The sequence below is a fragment of the Clinocottus analis genome, unplaced genomic scaffold (genome assembly GCF_023055335.1).
Source record: "Clinocottus analis isolate CAN_PGR_092001 unplaced genomic scaffold, fCliAna1.0.p SCAF_7, whole genome shotgun sequence".
Classification (NCBI taxonomy): domain Eukaryota; kingdom Metazoa; phylum Chordata; class Actinopteri; order Perciformes; family Cottidae; genus Clinocottus; species Clinocottus analis.
The window spans coordinates 6089188-6108577 of record NW_027176229.1 but is presented as its reverse complement, the minus strand read 5'-3'; the positions used below and the strand labels follow the sequence as shown (position 1 = coordinate 6108577).

The 19390-nt window shown below is 42.7% G+C and overlaps 1 protein-coding gene across 1 annotated transcript in view; it reads right to left on the bottom strand.

Annotated features, from left to right (window-relative positions):
• The window catches only part of si:ch73-29c22.1 (kelch-like protein 20), a 12508-nt gene extending 12061 nt beyond the window's left edge, over positions 1-447 (bottom strand). Inside the window, exon 1 of the mRNA XM_068566635.1 lies at positions 391-447. The gene's annotated coding sequence lies outside the window, so the exon portion shown is untranslated. The remainder of the gene's footprint in view (positions 1-390) is intronic.
• Positions 448-19390: the final 18943 nt, after the last annotated feature.

Sequence of the window (19390 nt, the reverse complement as noted above, 5' to 3'; positions counted from 1 at the left end):
GATGAGGTGTTTATTTTAAATGAGTTATGTAGCTCATGCATTCAAGCTATATCTTGACCGACAGCTGGCTCTGGTGCGTAGGAAAGTCCTCGCACTCATAAATCTGAACAAAAGCCAGGTGACTCTTGAATGAACCTCAGACAGTTTGCCAAAGTGCTTGTAGAAATGGAAGTCCTGCTATTTGATCATACGCCCAGGAGCTTTTTTTATGGGTGTTAATGCAACAAATGTCCTCACCATTAGTGTTTTTAGTTGAGGGACCAGGAAAGTTCAACATATTCATTGTGCGCATTAGGCATTGAAGGTGACTCCCCCCTCCCCCCCCCATCATTTCAAGACACAAGTGACGTAATCTGCATGACAGCATGGCGGTGAAGCGCGAGGGAAGACCTCAAGCAGATGACTCTCAGGATTCGCTGGACCTCTTAAGAGCCAGAGAGCCTGCCGGCCCCTCAGCCGGCCGATGACACGCTCGCCGTCCGGCAGCTGCCTCCAGAGACTTTCCTGCCAATCACAAGTCATAACAATGAGGCGTGTAAGTGATCTTCAACCTTGACACGTCATCCCCCCCCAGATACACTCTGGAATGTGTCTGAGTTGTAAGCGGTGGAACGGGAACGCTGGTTGGGCATTTGTGTTGCCGGGTAAGGGTTTGAAGATGTTTCATAGGAGGAGGAAGGGATTAGATGAATGGGTTTACCCCTTAAAGGAAATGGGAAGTGCAGAGATGAGTCTGGAAGTCTTAAATATAGCATGGTCCACACATGGTTTTGTTTTTAACCGTGATTTTAACATTACATGACTTCTATGAAAATGAGTTATGGTCACTTTTAGTGATTTTATCATCTGTCATATGCATAACACCTGCTATTTAAAATGTAAGTTTATTTTTGGGTATTTGCATAAACAGTACATAAACCATACTTTGAATCTTAGTTTTAGTATCTCCATCTTAACATTGTGTACAATGTCTTATACTGCATGGTTTTCTGACCATCCAGAGATTTTAAACATGTAACTGTTATCTACCACTTGATTATCAAATGTGTCAATTGTTTAACTTTGAATTGTTTATTAAAGATGTTTTTACTAAATTATATCAGATTTGGGTCCAGTTAGTGCGGCCTTACTGTAGTTATTACACGTCCAAACTTGTATGATATAAAGTCAGCCATAGAGATCTATTGAACTAAAACTATCACCAAGTTGTATTTTCATTTATTGATATATATATATATATATATATATATACATATGTATATATATATATATATATATATATATATATATATATATATATATATATACATACATATGTATATATATATATATATATATATATATGTGTGTATATATATATATATATATATATATATATATATATATATATATATATATATATATATATATATATATGTGTGTGTGTGTGTATATATCTATATATATATGTCTTAACCTAATTTTGTATGTCCCTCCATATGCATCTTTGCTTTCTACTGTCATTCATTTGTCAAACACTTTGAATTGCATTTGATTTAGTTGTTATTAATAAAACTTGGTTGACACACTGTACATTTTGAAAAGTTGTGTAAGTGCTGACTAAAATAAAGGCTGCGTTTCTATAATCTCGATTTCTTTTTTCTATTTTTCTATTTTTTTCCCCAACAAATTTTTGTTGACACATCTTCACTGATGTAAGTTGCTGCAGTGCAAATGGAAAAATTGGCACTCTAGACAGGTGAGGTTAGTAGTCAAGTGGCCCCTTTATCATCGTGTATCATCCCACATGGATTCCTGAGACAAAACGCCTACTAATGGCAATCATTGTGTTGCTGCGTGATTCATGAACGCTATCTTTTGTGAGCATGTACAGTTAATATTTTCAGTCCTTGCTCCTTTAAAATGAGCGTGAATAAGTCGTCCCAAGTCCCTTTAAAGAAAACCAAAATAAGCCAGCATGGAGGGGAGGGGGGGACCTACCGTCTTTAAAGGTTGTGGAGATGTTACATGTCATTTTGCAGTTGTAAAAAAAAAATGCTGACACAAAGTCCCAGTTGAAGGGAAAGTGATATAGAGGTCGTGAAATAGACCTCAATAAGAGAACCTATAAAGTTAACAGCTGCACAACATGACTCTGTGTTGATCCCCCGTTGACGGAGGATCTGGCATGCGCTGGATATTTAAGGAAAGAGAACACGGAGAATCCTAAAACATATCTGTAAATGTTTGGACCTTCATCACTTCAAAGATATTCAGCATGTGTCCTGTTGATTTTTGTTTTTTGACCATCATGTATACAGAAGAATAACGTTATTTACCATTTACAAGCTTATTTCAACATTTTATAGTGTTTGCTATGTAACAGCATGCCCTAATGTTCAAAAGGGGATGAGACAAGGTATCCTACTTTCATTTAAAAGAATATAATTGGGCATAGAGAGTATGTTTGTTATTTACAACAAAGTTTCAGTCATTGCAGGAAAAAAACACTATCGTACCAGTGAATCCACGTGATACGTTGCCTTTGGAAGTGGATTGCGATCGTTGGGAAAATCAAGTTGAAGCCATGGCTCCCCTGCCCTCTTGTAAATGTTGAAGCTTTTACGTGTCTGAATAAAAGCAGGTACTAACAAGTAGCTATATGAAACTACAATACGTCATCACACTGGACACGCGTCCGCCATTAGCTTTGTAGAGGTGACGTGAAATGATGGCACCATGTTGGAGTATATTTATATTTTATTATACGTTAGCTTTTTACTTCCTACAATTGCATTTACACTTCAAAAAGTAACATAAATTTGTTGAGGGAACCAGAGCGCGACGCTAACACGTCAGCCCTGCAGCATGCTAACACGGCATCCCTTCAGCATGCTAACACGGCATCCCTTCAGCATGCTAACACGTCAGCCCTGCAGCATGCTAACACGTCAGCCCTGCAGCATGCTAACACGTCAGCCCTGCAGCATGCTAACACGGCATCCCTTCAGCATGCTAACACGTCAGCCCTGCAGCATGCTAACACGGCATCCCTTCAGCATACTAACACGTCATCCCTGCAGCATGCTAACACGTCATCCCTGCAGCATGCTAACACGGCATCCCTGCAGCATGCTAACACGGCAGCCCTGCAGCATGCTAACACGTCATCCCTGCAGCATGCTAACACGTCATCCCTGCAGCATGCTAACACGGCCTCCCTGCAGCATGCTAACACGGCATCCCTGCAGCATGCTAACACGTCATCCCTGCAGCATGCTAACACGGCATCCTTACAGCATGCTAACACGTCATCCCTGCTGCATGCTAACACGGCATCCCTACAGCATGCTAACACGGCCTCCCTGCAGCATGCTAACACGGCCTCCCTGCAGCATGCTAACACGGCCTCCCTACAGCATGCTAACACGGCCTCCCTACAGCATGCTAACACGGCCTCCCTGCAGCATGCTAACACGTCATCCCTACAGCATGCTAACACGGCCTCCCTGCAGCATGCTAACACGTCATCCCTGTAGCACTCTATTACCTTTCTCCTCGGCCTGTGCAGCTAGAAACACAGACAGAGCTTAATCTCGCGGACACAAACCCACAAAATCACACAGTATTTTTATGGCTACTATCACTGCAAGACTTGTTATTCACCCACCTCCCTCATGTAACAATAACCTCCTCATTAAAAGATCATCAATACCCTAAACTCTATTTTCTGCATGCACATGTGAAATGACACTGGGGAAATATTACAATGGTATTAATCACATCATTTGTCAACGAAAACCATTACAGACAGACTGTTGACAGCCCGAGCGTGGGCTAATGCTGCACAGGAAACCAGAAGCAGGAGTTCATTAGCGTATTCCTGAAACACAGGGGCTTAACAGTCAGATCCTACTCGTTATTGGCTTGCCAGACCGGTCTCAGAAGAGTCTTATTCAGCATCCAGCCCACACACCACTATAAACCTGTATACGGCTCTGTGCTACAGTTACCTTTATCTTACATCACACAGGGGTCCAATGAGAGATTACAGGAAAAAGCATCCTTTACACTATTATATACTGTATCATCACAATATGACGCAGACTGCATGATGTGTTGGCAGTTGGAAGACTTTTTTATGTGCCCTCGCTCCCTCAATATATGATCTCTTTCCACGAGCAATTTCCTACATGTCCCATGATGACTTTTGCAAGCAGATAAAACCTTAAATTTGGCAAATTAGTTTTTTTCCCCTGTTGAGAAAAGACACTGTTGTAATGTTGCATTCTGGTCTATCAGAGCTGTTGTCAGTGGAGGAAATCTCTACAACGTACTGTGGAGGGTATTTTCACCACAGAAACTATTAACCTTGTAGTTTCTTTGTGTCTCTCTGTAGTCATGTTGAGATGCTTTGTAATTGCTCTGTGTCTCTGTGTAAGAATTATGAGTCACTTTTCAGTTGCTTTATGTCTTTCTGAAGTCATTTAGTGTTTCTTTGTGGATGTATTGCTCATTTTCTTTCATGTTTTTTTTGCTTCTTCTTGTATCTCTTTTTCGCTTTTTGCATCTCTTTGTAGTTTTTCCTGACTCTTTGTTGTCTTTTTTTGTGTGTCTCTGTTTAGTTGTTTTTATTTTTCTTTGTGGTCATATTGAGTCTCTTTTTGATTGCTATGTGTCTCTTTGAAGGACATTTTGTAGCCGAATACCTGTGACTGGTACTAATTCAACCATAATTCATAGACAAGCTTAAGTCACAAAAATGGGCACCTAAACCCTTTAAGTCTTGGGTCTGTCTGGTTTCGATTTCAAATCACACTGTTTGAATCTTTAACTATGCATTGGAAGGACTTTGTTTGACATACTATATAGAAAAATCGTCATTTTGCGTAGAAAAAACACCACCAAACAATAAAAGAATACCTGAAATATAGGAAATAAAATATTATAAATTTGTCTCCCTGATGTGGCCAGATGTTTCTCTTTTCCGCTCCGTCTGTTTTGAAAAAGAAAGCGGCCATATTATTCGTAATGATGAATGAAGATAAAGACCCGCGGCGGCAGAGCTTCTCGTCAGACACACTAATCTCCTGTCGGTAACACTCCAGCAGGGATTCACCGATGACTCCACTTCACCTCCCATCAGGCAAAAATCATCTGAGGACAGTTGAAGTGTGCCTGTCCTTGATCTACCTGTCTTACGTCTTTTACTCTCACAGTTTTCCATCTTATTTTGGACCCAGTGCTCATGAATGAAGATTTAAATCTTGAGCTCAGTCGGGGAAGCTCTAAAGATGGCTGCTAAATTGTCTTGTATTCTTTTTTAAGGACAATATGTAAGGACCAATGTCACGTGTCATTGTATTTATACTTAAAGTTAATAAGCGACTGTTGTGCACCGATACAAATGCTGCATTTCACTGGTAGTCTTTTCTACTTTGTACACTTGTAATCAGCGCTCTTATTCTTTATAGGCCGGCGGATGGTAAGCTACACTTTTATTGTGATGGTTTCTCAAGTGTCTTGGAAACTGAGGTCAAACTTCCAGCAGTAACATAATCACCTTTCTATTCTACTTGCAGCTTGCACATCAATCTTTCTTTCACAACGATACTGTACACGATCGTGTTACCTACTCCAGTCCAGATTGAGAATCTGATGTCTCACACACATAATTGAGTCAACTCTGCAGATGGGTTTGAAGATGATAATATACGGAAAAATATATAAAAATGCAATTGTCAGGATTATCAGCAGTAGAAGGAAATACACTCTGAAGCAATACTTCACATGAAATAACTGCGGTGTGCGATACAAAATGAACACACACCTCAGCAAAGCAAAGCAGGAGAAGCAATAACGACCAACAATCAGTTTGTACAGAGAATTCAGTATTGGGTTTTTTATTAAATTTGTTCAATATCTGTTAGAAGCAGCTCACATTCGCTCACATTGACAAGCTTTGGGAAAACGTTTTCCATGATGCCATATGTCCAATGAATTATGAAATATTTTAAGGGGGGTTGACACAACATTCAGTCTGCATTATTCCCGTTTTTAGCTGCACCCTCACATAAAGCCGGCACCATCTCCCAGTCAAAGCTTGCCACATGGCTCTGCCAGTCTCCAGCTGGGACCAGCTGGGACCAGATGGAACGGGCCATCCACTGACACGGGACATGGATGTTGACATGGATCCCAGATGGGTGGTATCACATAAGGTCCAATTGTTAAACCGTATGCATGGTGAGCGCAAACAAAGTTATGATCAGAAATTCCAAAATACATGTGCAGTGAAGAGCCAGTCTGTCTGAGTCCTAGAAACAAAAGTAAATGTTGAAGATTACATAACTGGAGTTTTGTAAATTGAACAATAATGTGACAATGGTGCACGACAAGGGTGTGATACTCTTTCTGTATTTTTTTTTTTTTTTTAACTTAAACTAAATCAAAGTGTTACTCCATGTGATTCGGATTGTTTATCTAAAGTTCACTTTTTTGGAGACACACATGACATCCTGACCTGAACCTTGTGGCGACTGTGTCTCAGTGGTTAGCATTGCAGTCTATCTCAGAAGGCGGTGGTTCGTAAAGAGCGAAAATGTAAGTTGTTTTGAATAAAAGCGTCAGCTAAATGTAATGTAACAGTTGAGAGGCATTGAAAATGTGATTTATACATAGCTGTGAAAGGAAGAAAAGAAGCTATAATTGATTCAGCCCGCAGCTAACTGTGCTAACAGTGCTAACGGTGCCCACAACAACAAAAGCAAGGGTGGGTGCATCCTCGACTGAAGCGCTGGCAGCCAGTGGTCCACAACCACATGCACTAACATGCACTAAAGGCCCGCCTGGCTAAGCCAATAAAGTACCACGAAGCTTGGATTACAACACAACCTAACTCTCTGCGTCAGTTTGACATTAAACATTATATATAGACACTATCTCTTTTTACGTTGAGCAAAAAGTTGTTTGCTGCTATTAATGTCGCATTAGACAGCTTTAAAACGGGATATGGTGCCTAATATAGTCCGGTTAAAAAGGCATCTGGGGACCATGTGTTGCTGCTGTGCCCTGGTCAGTGATCATACTGAAGCAGTTACAACGCAATGAAGTCATTATAAACTTGCTCATTGTTCAGGTTTTATTTCATGCAAACGCATCGATTTTAGCACCACTGTTTATTAGCCTAATGTCCTCGCAGGAGGGGACGGCTGAAGCAACGGGGTAAAGATCCCCTGTCGGCAAACAATTTCTTATGTGAAAGAAATGAAACCTGTGCAACACTGCAAAATTGATGACAGAGTATATTTATACATGTGTTTGTGAGTGCTGGCATGCTAGGATTAATTCCTAATGTGTGAAATCAGTGTGCAATAAACACTGTTTCTCTCATCCGCCAATCCCCAGTTTGAAAAAGAAATTCCTGCGTGTGATGTTCCGTTTCTTTTGGGTTTTAAACTAATTAAACCAGCACATTAAATGTGATGCAGCGATTTGATACACCTCCAGACTTTGCTTGGCAATTACAGTAGTTGTGCTCCACTATACCTGCCAGTTTGCAGCCATGAGATAGTGCGTCTGACAGCAGGCCGAGAGGATGCAGCCCTCGAGACGGAGAGGTGATTAACCACAGAGGAACAACAGGGCACTGGAAGAGCCGGCTTCTGATATGTGATATGACAGAGAGTACGGCATGATGTGATTAGTCTGATTGGTCTTCTTGCACCCTCAAGTGGTGAAACGCTGACATAAGAGAGAAGACATGGCAGCTGATGGTTTTTTTTAGTTTGTTTCACTGTGCCAATGAGCACCGAACTCTGCTTTGCATTCACTGTGAGTAAGTTTGTGAATCGCCAGACAGAAAAGATTTTAATCTTCCGACGCCACTCGGCATGAGACAGTAAGTCTGGTAGTCTGAGACAGCAAGATGAATGACTTGAAGTTGCTCCATAAACAATCACTGAATGGCTTATTGATTATGATTAATGACGGCTAATGTTGGCATTTTATTGAGTGAAAATTACTGGAAAGGCTTGCGGGTCACCAGAAAATCATGACGAATGAACAAATGACGTTATTTGATTGTGGCTACAAGACAGCACAACCTCATATGAACCTCATATGATACTACAACAATACGACACAAAACAAACTATTCATTTTCACAATTAACTCCTCAGACCTTCATGTTGTCTAAAACTAAATAACTGGCACACAAATTGGCCTCGAATACAGGAGACATCTGAGTACATACTAATAATAAATACACCGCCCCGCCTTGCTTCCCAGGCCTTTGAGACAGCAATCTGTATTAGGGTTTTGTGGAGCCATTTCAAGGAAAATCAACTCAGGTAAATCCTCAAAGCGCGCACAACGAGGCAGCTCACGATCCGTTTTGAACCTCAGTGGCCAGAGGAACAATAGCAGTTTTTAACTGTGCAACTAAAGATCTTTGGCTTCTAAAAAGACAATATGGATCATATGATTTAGAACCAATCTTGGTTTTGATATACTGTAAAAATTGTGATATTTGCGAGCAATGCTCTCTTTGGCAGCAATGTTCTCTTCACTGGCGGTTAAAGGCTTTGCAGAATGTGGCGGAGGGAGAAATTATTCTATAGTGGGCCACTTTACCGTCACAGTTCGGCTTTTGTTGACAGTAATTCCCAGCCTGGGGCACTTGTTTACTTCTGCAGCTGCGAGGGAGCTCTGAGAGGTTGTGAGGCGCCGCAGCTAAGAATCAATGAAACAACTTCACGCTGAAGTGTTGCAATTGAGGCTGCAGAAAAACTACAAATCTAAATGGATTGCCCAAAGTGGACGATTAAATGGATGAAACTTCTGCGACTCCGAGGGATCATCGTCTGAATGCAAACTCCTCCACTGGACTTGGTATTCACACGTGAAGACATGAATCCAACACAGACACTGTGGACAAGTGAAGTGTTGCTCCATGAAGGCCGTATTACCTGCCAACAAAAGTTTTGCAATCACTGCCATGGGCCAACTGCTGTTTCATATTAGTTACACAGCATTACATGAGAAGAATAGGAGGAAATGAAATACATCCTGCTTCTTTGGTTGTCACAATGAGAGGCAGGATGAATGGTCAGTAATCTAAGCTGTCCCCTGTGAGCAGGATATTACATAGGTTGTCTCTAAAGCACAGTGATGTATGGCTTTCACACAGCTTATAAACTCCAACATCAATTTAGCCTCACTTCCAAATAATCACTGCCGGCAACTTATGTTTCCTCATCGATCACTGATGACTTGTACAAATCCCGGGGCCTCAAAAGGTGCTGAGCAGAAGGAAAATGACGAATCGCGGCTCCTGCGAAGCACCGCTCACATAATGCGTCACATGATGGACGCTGGAGGGCGGAGGAGTGTAATGAACTGACACATTGCTTCAGTGAACATGGCAGGAAGGATGTGCTGGACTGCCAAGCCAAATACACTCAGACCCCTCCTATCAGTTTATGGATGTAACGGATCCAGCAGGCGCACGCCGGCCTCCATGCGGACCTTCGGTTGTGCCACGTGCACAGGAAACTGCACGGAGCCAATGTGCTATACGCACAGAGGGGTCAGGCTTTTGGAGAGAGCCGAGGGGCGTGCACGCGGCACAACCATTCAGGCAGCTCGCAGAGGAGAGATGAGGCCAGAATGAGCATTGTTCTGGGCAAACAGCAGGAAAATGGCTGTTAACAACATCACCATGTGATGGCAGGGACGACTCAGGCAACTGAAGAGAGACGCACGTTGATGGTCTCTATTTATTGGAGCACAGCTTTTTATTTTTTCAAATTGACACATTCATTGTTTTATAGGAGGAAAGGCCTCTTGATGATGGTGACATGTCACACTTTCTTAATCTGTTAACCAGACACATTTAGTTGTAACTTCCTTGGACGTAAATATGGGGAATATTCTGCCAAAATAACTATTTTGTAACCAGTTCAAACATTCAGCCGTTTTGTGATTGAGGTTCCTTTCTGGCAACAGCAATGTAACCTTTTTTTTTTTGCCATGAAAGTTATTTTCCAACCTTGGAAATAGGTCTTTTGTCAAATAGTAGTGTGACAAAACGATCCCAGCTCCATTTACTGGCTCTTTCCAGAGCTTTCATCCGTAACACAAGGTCTGGTCTTGGATCTGTTGACATGCAAGCTCAGTAGCTCTTCCGATTTTATCCGTGGCAGTGAGGAGATTAAGAGCTTTGCCTTATGTGATATGGCTGAAAGCGCCAGAAAAAGCTATGAATGGAACTTGATTTGGGCTTATGATTTTGTTGATAGGATAATTTCATTACTTTAAAAACTTTTCAAAACCAATCCCCCCTCGGGGTAAGACAATTGAGCGATTGTTGAAACTGTAGCTTGCTTTACGAAATAAAGCCTCAAACTGCTGTATTTGGATGTATTGAACACCATAAGTGATATACAAGTGAAATATGGTACATGAAACAATTTAAATGTCACAGATGTGCACAAATGCAAAATTCGGAGATCTCGCCTGAATGTTTTCTGCACTAAACGCTCTCTAACTTTGTTCTGCTTCATTTTATCAAAGTCATACTTTGCAGAGAGAAGGTTCACATATTGTGTTGTGATCTGGATTAGAGTTTAGACCTTCCAGCTGCTTCATTCAAAAGAAATAATAACCCTGAAAGTGCTTCTTTTCTTTTTCGAGTGGACCTGAAACCTTTTCTCTTTTTTTCTTTCTGTGTGTTATCTTCATTTACTCTACAACTAGTAATATACAGATATTTACACATCTAAACAAAATCTACCTTTTATTAGAACACCAACATTATTCAAATCTCCAGTTCCTGATGTGCGTCCTGTGGAATTAATTTTAAGCTTCACTTACAAAGTTAGTCTGGTTTTTGTAAAGATGCAGCGGGCCCTATTCAGAATACTGGTATCAGCCTCCCAAAAAGCAAACAAAAGTAAACGCGGAGCTGAAATCAAGAAACTGACACAAAACAGACTCTTATCAAGTAAATGGTGAATCTTTAATGTTTCTTAAGTTGCAAAAAGTTTCTTTGAATGGCATGACATGTGGCCAGAGCGCACAGAGCGAAGGTCGGGGACGATTAAAGATGGATGGGGAAGCAGTGTCAGGAGGCGTGGGCCGGGTGCCAAAGGTGTCGTCTGCTCAGGTGTCACTGGCTGGCCGTGTGAAGAGAGAGCAGAGAACAGGAGATCAACAGCCGTGGACGTATCGGATCACCTGGCGGAAAGACACATTCAGCTGCGTCGTCTGGACAAGACAACAGGTAAGATCTCTGTGAGGCTTTGATGGAAAACTAGTGAGCGGAGGGAAAAAAAGAAAGAAGACTTCAAACACCTTAAATAGTCATTCGAAAAAAAATCCTGTTATTTTTTCACGTGGTATGAAAAGCAACGGGACACAATATAAGTCATTCCTGTTAACTTTTTGTTGTTGAATAGTTCAGTAATTAATTGGCTTTAAATAAACACATTTCAAATGAAGATATTGATTTTAATACACCACATTTGAAAGCTGCAGATTAAGATTGTACGAACGAAGCATCTAATCTTTGTATAACGTGTGATGCATTGTTAAATATAAAACTACGCAGGTTAACAAGCAGAACATGAGCTCTACCTGGTCAAGCTACAATGCTCTTAATGGGATGTGCTTGATACTTAAAAGCAGATTTTGCTGATGGTAAATGTATACTCGTTTTGTTAGTGGAGTATTTTTCAGTGAGGAATTGCTCTTTGTACGACTCACATCCTGATGCCAGTGGAAATAGAAAAAAAAAGAGGAATAAATCCATCCTTCATTTAAGAAGACAGCATTTTAAGATCATGAAATAGCCTCAAACTGAAGGCGAACTAGATTACAGATTGATCACCAACACATGCCGCTTTATTTAGTGGTGGAAACGCTTCTCTGCGCAGCCACTAAAGGGTGCAAGAAACTGTATATGGCAACGGCAGTCAACAGTTTTAAAGTGAAGAGCTAGAAAAACAACTTCTTGACCACACCAGCCCCGTTTTTCTTGCTATTTGCCATCTGAGGCTGAGGTGCACTCATGCATGCGTACATAGGCTGCTAATCTCAGGACATGGCTGCCTGCCTGCTGCCTCCTGTCCCAGAAGCACTCAGCCCAGCAGACGACATGGCGGTGGATGAAGTGATTAGGTTACAGAAAGTCTAAGTCACTGACAGGCTGTGAAAGGGAACAATGGAGGCTTGTTAGTTTACAGGGGGGGGGGGGGGGGATCAATGTCATCTTAATTCAGTTTCCCCAAGGTGGATTTTAACACGAGTCCCAGGTGAGTTGAACCACAGGCAGAAGACATAACCCAATTTCCCCTGCACGCATTAGTCTCAGTACTTTATCTTCTCCTCACCAGAATGAATTATGACCTCCATGCTTTCCCTCACACTTCTGTTGCCTGATCATTGGTTACATCACAATAAACAGGTAACAATGCTAATAACATTAACCTGGTTTCATCCACATATCACGTCATGTTTTTTTCCTAATTAGCAGACAGGTATTGTCTCTCGCAAATGTAACAGACGTTATTTAGTCTAGCGTAGCATTTAAACCTCTTAAAACCACAAACTGTCGTTTTTAACTCCTCATTGTGTAATGAGTGAGCTTCAGGTGTTGATGTTTTTTAACTTTGGTCAAAGCCAAGCTTACCGTTTCCCATGCTATCACTCTTGATGCTAAGCTAAGTTAACTCTGACTCGTACTAAACCCTCGGACATAAAAGTGGTCTACATCTTCTAACGGTATTTTCAGTATTCATTCATTCACTCATTCATGAAACTCTGTATTAAACTAAACTCTAAACTTCATATAAAAAAACACACATTTTAAGGGCTTTATGTTCAAATAAATAAGTTTCTGTTTCTGCATCAGGAGGACTCGATGAGGAGAATCAGGAGAAACAGCCACACCCTCCTCCAGGACCTCTTGAGGGTCCACGGAGGAGACAGAGATACTCCTGTAAGAGTCCAGTGTTCATGACGTCTGACTGTCGGCTCCACAGCGTCATTGACGACATGTTCATCTTACAGAACCCGGCTCCGCCCGGGAGAGACGCTAACATGATCGCCAGCCTGATCAGAGCGAAGAGCAAACTGCTCCTGCTGGAGAACCCCGACACCGTGGAGCTCTACAAGGTCAGAACTCAGCTTTTGAATAATGCATACTGATAATAATGTGAATATGAATAATAGTAATAATCATTGTTGTTGTATTACAGGGAGTGGTATTTTAACCTCATTACAGGTTGAGAGCTCCAATTCAATTGAAAACATTTTTATACTTTCGTTCAACATCCTTTTACACCTCAAAAGGCAAACCTAAAAGTACTCTGAAATCAAACTTTCAAGTAAATACTTGTGACAAAATACTCTGCAAATCCTAATAACTGGAGAAATCTTAATGATGTAATTGAAAGATAAATACTTTTCATGACATTTGTTTTACTTGAATATTTATGAGTAGAACAGAAATTCTCGGTTTCCTTCCGACCCAAGCAGGCACCTGACTGATTTATAACCAGATATATAAATCATTTTTCTCCTGTTATTCAGGTTTACATTCAGGTTGAACGTGATGTAAGATTGGTTCTCCTCTTTGATGATTGCATGTACCCAACATGCAGCTGGAGGATGCAGCCGCCCGTCCCGGCAGAACTGGTAAAGGCGATGTTTACCTCCCAGCCATCACAACGAAAGCGTCAAGCCTAAACTCAATGAGAGGGTCTCTGAGTCAGTCCTGTCCTTACCTGTACGACAAACGAAGAGGATCTTTCTCCTCCGTTGCCTCTCAGAAAAACGGAGGTCACCCTAAGAAACAGGTCATTTCACATCTGTTAAGTGAAAATATGTTGACACTTCTTCTCAAAGGCAAAACCATTTCTTCACCTTTCCCCATCCTCTCTCTTCTCATCAGAGTAACACAAAGGCACAAAAACAGGCAAAGAAATCCAACGTCACCGTGACGATGACCTACCTGGGGCAAGGTCGTCGGGGGTCAGGGTTGGGGTCAACTCAGGATGAGCTGAAAATACTCCAGCAAGTCAACGGAGGAGAGAATATCTGCGTCTTCAAAGGAGCGATGACTCCGGGAGGTAGGAGCTGTGTTTTTTTTTGTTTTTTTCAAGCTGTTTTATGGCACAAAAACAAGTATTTAGCCTTTAAATACAACTCCTGATCGTCATGCCAGGGGTGTAAAGTGGGAGAGGGCCGATGGCTCCTCACCCACTTTACTTCTGGAAAAAGTCCATATTTGAACTCATTTTGATGAACGACATCTTGAAAGAATTGAATCTTGCGTTGTTTTCGACACAATCACAGGGATCTCTTCAGTGGTGGTTCCTGCTGCAGTACATAGCACATTGTGTCATGATGACTCACACAGAGACTCACAACGTGAAAACAACACCGGCATCTCGCCGGCTGGTTCAAAAATAACTCTTTGAAATGTATTTGTTGGGGGTTATGCTGCGTGCACACTCCGACCAACTAAGTCAGTTTCCACAGAACAATTACACGAAGCTTCAAAAGTGACGTCTGACACAAATGATCAGATGACAAATGAACAAAATCAAAGCTCAACTTTTTACAGCGCTCCAATGGAAACCACTTTCATACCGCCATCTAGCGACTGCGTCTGGAGTGATCTTCGTCCAATCCGAAGACAAAGATTGAAACCAATTAAATCTGGTGATGGAACGGTGACTGGCGCTGCCCGCAGGACAGCAGTGACAGATGTTGTGCACCAGAGGGCGGTCCTCGCCCTCAAAGCAGGGTTTTTCTCCTGCAGGCTTCAGTTTCAGAGAGATATTCTGCGCAAAGTGATGTAAAAGTGCTCGCAAAAAGTAATTTGCTTGCTCGGCTATTTCAGTAGCACGTGCTCGGACCTCATTTGTGTTCGATGATATCGACTTTGACCCCATGTTAGAGTCATTATAAAAAAAATCCATCGCCAACCGTGAGGTGTTTTCTTACATTGAACAAGTCCAGAATAATAGGAATAGAGGTGTTGAAGCTTTCGCCTCTTTCCACACATTTAGTGACTCATCTGGCCTCAAAGCCACCCTGTCAAAAAGGATGATGACACGGCCTGAGGCACAGTTGGAGATGAAAGGAGGATGGAAAGCTCATTTGTGACCTGAGAGACAACCAGCACATAAAAAAAAGTCAGCGGACAAGCAGCTGGTACATGATACACACTGTACAGCTGCCACTCCGGAGAGGGGATCACTGTGTCAGGCAGATCCAGAAAGAAAGAGGTTTTGGATTTCAGCTGGGAACTGTGAGAGTGTGATCCTGTTTATGAAACTGCTGCGTAAAATGTAGAAGAAAAAAAACATACGGGCGCACAGACCGAAAGTCTATATATGATTTAGTAAAGTTATTATTCATAGGTCATGTCTGTGTATTTACTTTTTATTGATTGCATTGGTTTTAAGCTTTGTGTACTGTATTGTTCACACACACAACGAAAGTGAATTGTCCTTCGTTGTATTACGGTGGAAACAGAAAGCGTAGAGATTGATACCTCACAAAACTGAACCACGAACATGAAGAGACAAAAAGCAGGTTTTGGTGATCTGGGTGAAGCACCCTAAACACTCTGGACATATCAGGATGTTTTATTTTCTCCTTTGATATAACTTCCCTGGCTATTAATGAGCTTACAAATCACTGAACAGGATGGCAGAGCAACAAAACAATATTCCTCCTGAATTGGACTCAGATCTCAGCTTTTACAGCCTGTGACAATTCTTTTTATGGCTTTCTCAAATCTCAGCAGAACTGAGACAGCATCCCCCTTTGGTTGGATCGCTTCTAGCTCGCAGACGTAACGCAATACAGCTAAGCAGAGTGTTGATGTTTGTTTCGAAGCTTACTGAAAGACTGTGAATCTCAGAAACAATCTGGATGTGATGACTCTTTGGCAAATAGGTGGTGGGAACCTTACGATCAGTGTTTGTTAAGTCAGTATGAATCAGCAACACACTGAACCTACTGGCTCAGAAGCGATTTCCGAGGGGTTGCGAGTGGCTATGAGGGTCACAAGCCAACAGCATCAGGGACCACTGCTGGGAGCCATTTCCTGATGACGCTGCCAACCGGGAACTTAAAACACAGGGAAAATCATCCCTGAGCCCGTTGACCTGCACAGCAACACAAGACAAAAAAAAACAAAAAACACGTTAAATCTGTTAGAGCGATCACACCCGATCATCTTCAACCTTCAGAGCAATTCCAGGGTCATAAATATGCAGGCCGAGAGGTTACATTAGGGGCGGTCTGTAGAGAGATCGAGCCTTTCGACAGCGTGCTGGGTCAGCGATTTATAGTTACCCGACCCGTTATGAGGGCCAATCCGCACAACCAAGAAACTACTAACTACCACACACACACACACACACAGACATACACATACGCGCACACATTATTTCTTTAAATAAATGATGGCATATTCAGAACGCTGCTTTGTTATTTTTTTGTCGTACTTTCTGTTGAGATTGGCCCAAATTCATCAGACCTCGGGGACGGTTTATGTGAATCTATTCATCAGATTATGGGCCCCTTTGTTCAAAGAAGAATTCGCAACCTAATGGGTGCCTCAAATTATACAAAATGAATGTTTAATGGAACAATACAAAATGTTCTTTGGTGCTTTTGTCGTACACAACAATGATTGCTGGGTATCATAGATGTGTTAATGTTGTCCGATGTAAAGTCTTTATTCAATCATGCTGCTACGATACACGGTGCTAGTGTCTCTCCAAAACCTGTCAAGACTGCATGAGAGCGAGCAGTCTCTCCTTTCAAACATGAAAGCGGCGGTAACAAAGGTGTTTTTTGTGTGTGTTTGCGTCACTAGCGTGCACTTTGGGCACCTCCTATTAGTGTGCACTGGGGCCCGTCATAACTACCGTCTTCCACGGAGCTTTTAATGACACTCTCCTTCTTGTCTCTCTCAGAGCAGTTCCAGTTCGTCTCTCAGAGGCACAGAGGTTTCCCCTTCAGTGCCACCTTGTACGTCAACGGCATCATGGTGGCCCGAATCAGTTCCTGCTGCGAGTACCGCTACGCTCCCGGCTTCCAGCAGGGCAGGAAGAGCTGCTTCCGATTGGCTTGGCTGGCCGGCGGGATCCCCTGTTACAGGTCAGATGCGGCAAAGCATGGGCAGAAAACCAGAAAGGAGTACCCGTCCAAACTGATGGGGTGAACCCTCGGCTCTGCAGATGTGATGTATTGTTGGGGGGGGGAAGTTTGCCTACTGCGCAACATGAGGGACGGGTGTTGGTGTTGGTACAGGGGAGGAAATGTGAGTCACAACAAAAGCACATTTTTCATCTTTTTCAGATGTACAAGTCTCAGAAACAAATACAGCTCCTGCCAGCAGCTGAACAACGGCACAAAGGAAAACCTCATTCTCCCTCTAGACCACAGCCCTGGCAACGGTACAAAGCCTGGAAATGAGTGTCTACATTTTCCATTACTTCCTAAAGCTTATTCATCAACATTTTTTTGACACTAGGCCCAGTCCTTGATTTCAATGGACTGCTTTAAATACAAAATATCCCACAAAGCCTTTTTTCTTCTTCTTCTTCTTCTTCTTCCTCTTCCATTTGTGTCTTATGTCTCCAATGCAGGCACCCTGGAGTCACGTCCATCATCCCCTCTGTTTATCCCAGCCAAACCAGAGAAGAAGTCAGTGAGGAGGACAAGAAGACATATCAAGGAAGGCGGCGGAGAAGGATCGACGGACAGCGAAGACCCCGCCGCAGCTGGGATGAAGGAGGCGTCCAAGAAGAAACGACGCAAGGGTCAAACTAATCAAAAAGAGAGCAAAGGTAAAGTTGCAGGGAATAAGAGGGAAGATGGACAAGAGAGCAAGGGCTCGGAGGTCTCGCGGAGGTCAACAGCGACAGCACAATGCGAAGACCATCCATTGTCCGCCAGACAAGAACATGGGCAGCAGAGAACCAGCGATGTCACAGAGCAGCCGCGGTCAAACAAGACAAGCAAAGTTCCCGGTGAGCACCGTTCTTTCTTTCTTTAAAGCTGCTGTCATTCCTGTAAGAGAGGATAGAAAACTAGAGAAGAATAAGAACCATCATGTGAAGCTACCTTCAATCCATCTGCATGTGGTATTTCCATTTAATGTTCTTTGTTGGACGAAAGAACAAGAGTTTCGTTGACTTTCTTCTTTGTTTTTGTATAGATTCATTGCAGTATGAGGAAGCGCTGACTAAGCAGAATGGAGAGAAACAGAAGGAGCTTGGATCAAATGGGAAAAACAGAGACGGGGAAAGACTGAAGGACTTCTATGAAGAATGCGTGGAAATGAGCGCCGCGTTGGAGCGCGGCCCACACAAACACAACTGGTTCAAGGCAAACAGTGAGTAGAGAAGCGGCAGCGCGGCAGAGGAGCGCGCTGGAATCCCTCCGGAGTGTTGTAACGGATTTACATAACACACTTTGGCAGAAGAAAAAAAAGTGATGCACTGAGCAATGTCTGGGTGAAGGAAGATAGATGACAGTCAGTGTTCAGACACACACACACACACACACACACACACAGTCTCATGCGGATCTGTTTCTCTATTGAACACGGGTGATGCTGGAACAGAATTTTCAGATGTTATTATTACATCCTCACATCTAACAGTGGGTATCAATATCCCAGTGTGCACTTCAGGACAGACAGTCTCATTGCGCCTGAGTTGTTCTTGTGTCCCTTTCCCACGCCAAGTCCTGGAGAGGCGGCGGCTCCAGAGGAGGCTGTCGTCGTGCCCCGAAGCTCCGGTCTCAGATGTGGAGCGCAGTGCAGAAAGTGACACGGTCCCACGGCCTGACGGAGAGCCAGCGGAGGAAGAGGACAGGGCCAGCCAGAGCGCTGGCAACGGCGAGCCCGCGAAGGAGCGAGACCTGCAGGCGCAGGTGTGTTCGTACGGCACAAACGACTGCAGAGAAGCGGTGTTTTTGCCAGAAAAGCTCTTGGCATCGAATCACTGGCATTGAAGCCCTTGAAATAAGCGCATCCTTGGACCACGCAGAAGTGCACCCTCGTTTGTGCCAGAACCTGTAATTTAAGTGACAGTAATACACGTGAAGTGTGAACATCCAAACAACTTGTCCTTGAAAGTGGTACATTTCTCGTTTGACAGAAAGTAGTCGTCCAGTAAGATGCCTTCATGAGATGATCAGAAGAAAACATTTCAATCAATGACGCAGCAGAAAAGATGATGATTTCACACTTCTCAAGGTTATCGACACTAACAGAGAAAGGGCGTTCTCTCACTGTGACGCAACATGTATTTGACTTAAATCTGATTTTAAAGGGCAACCACAGAGAGGTTGACACACAAATGACTGCAACAAATGG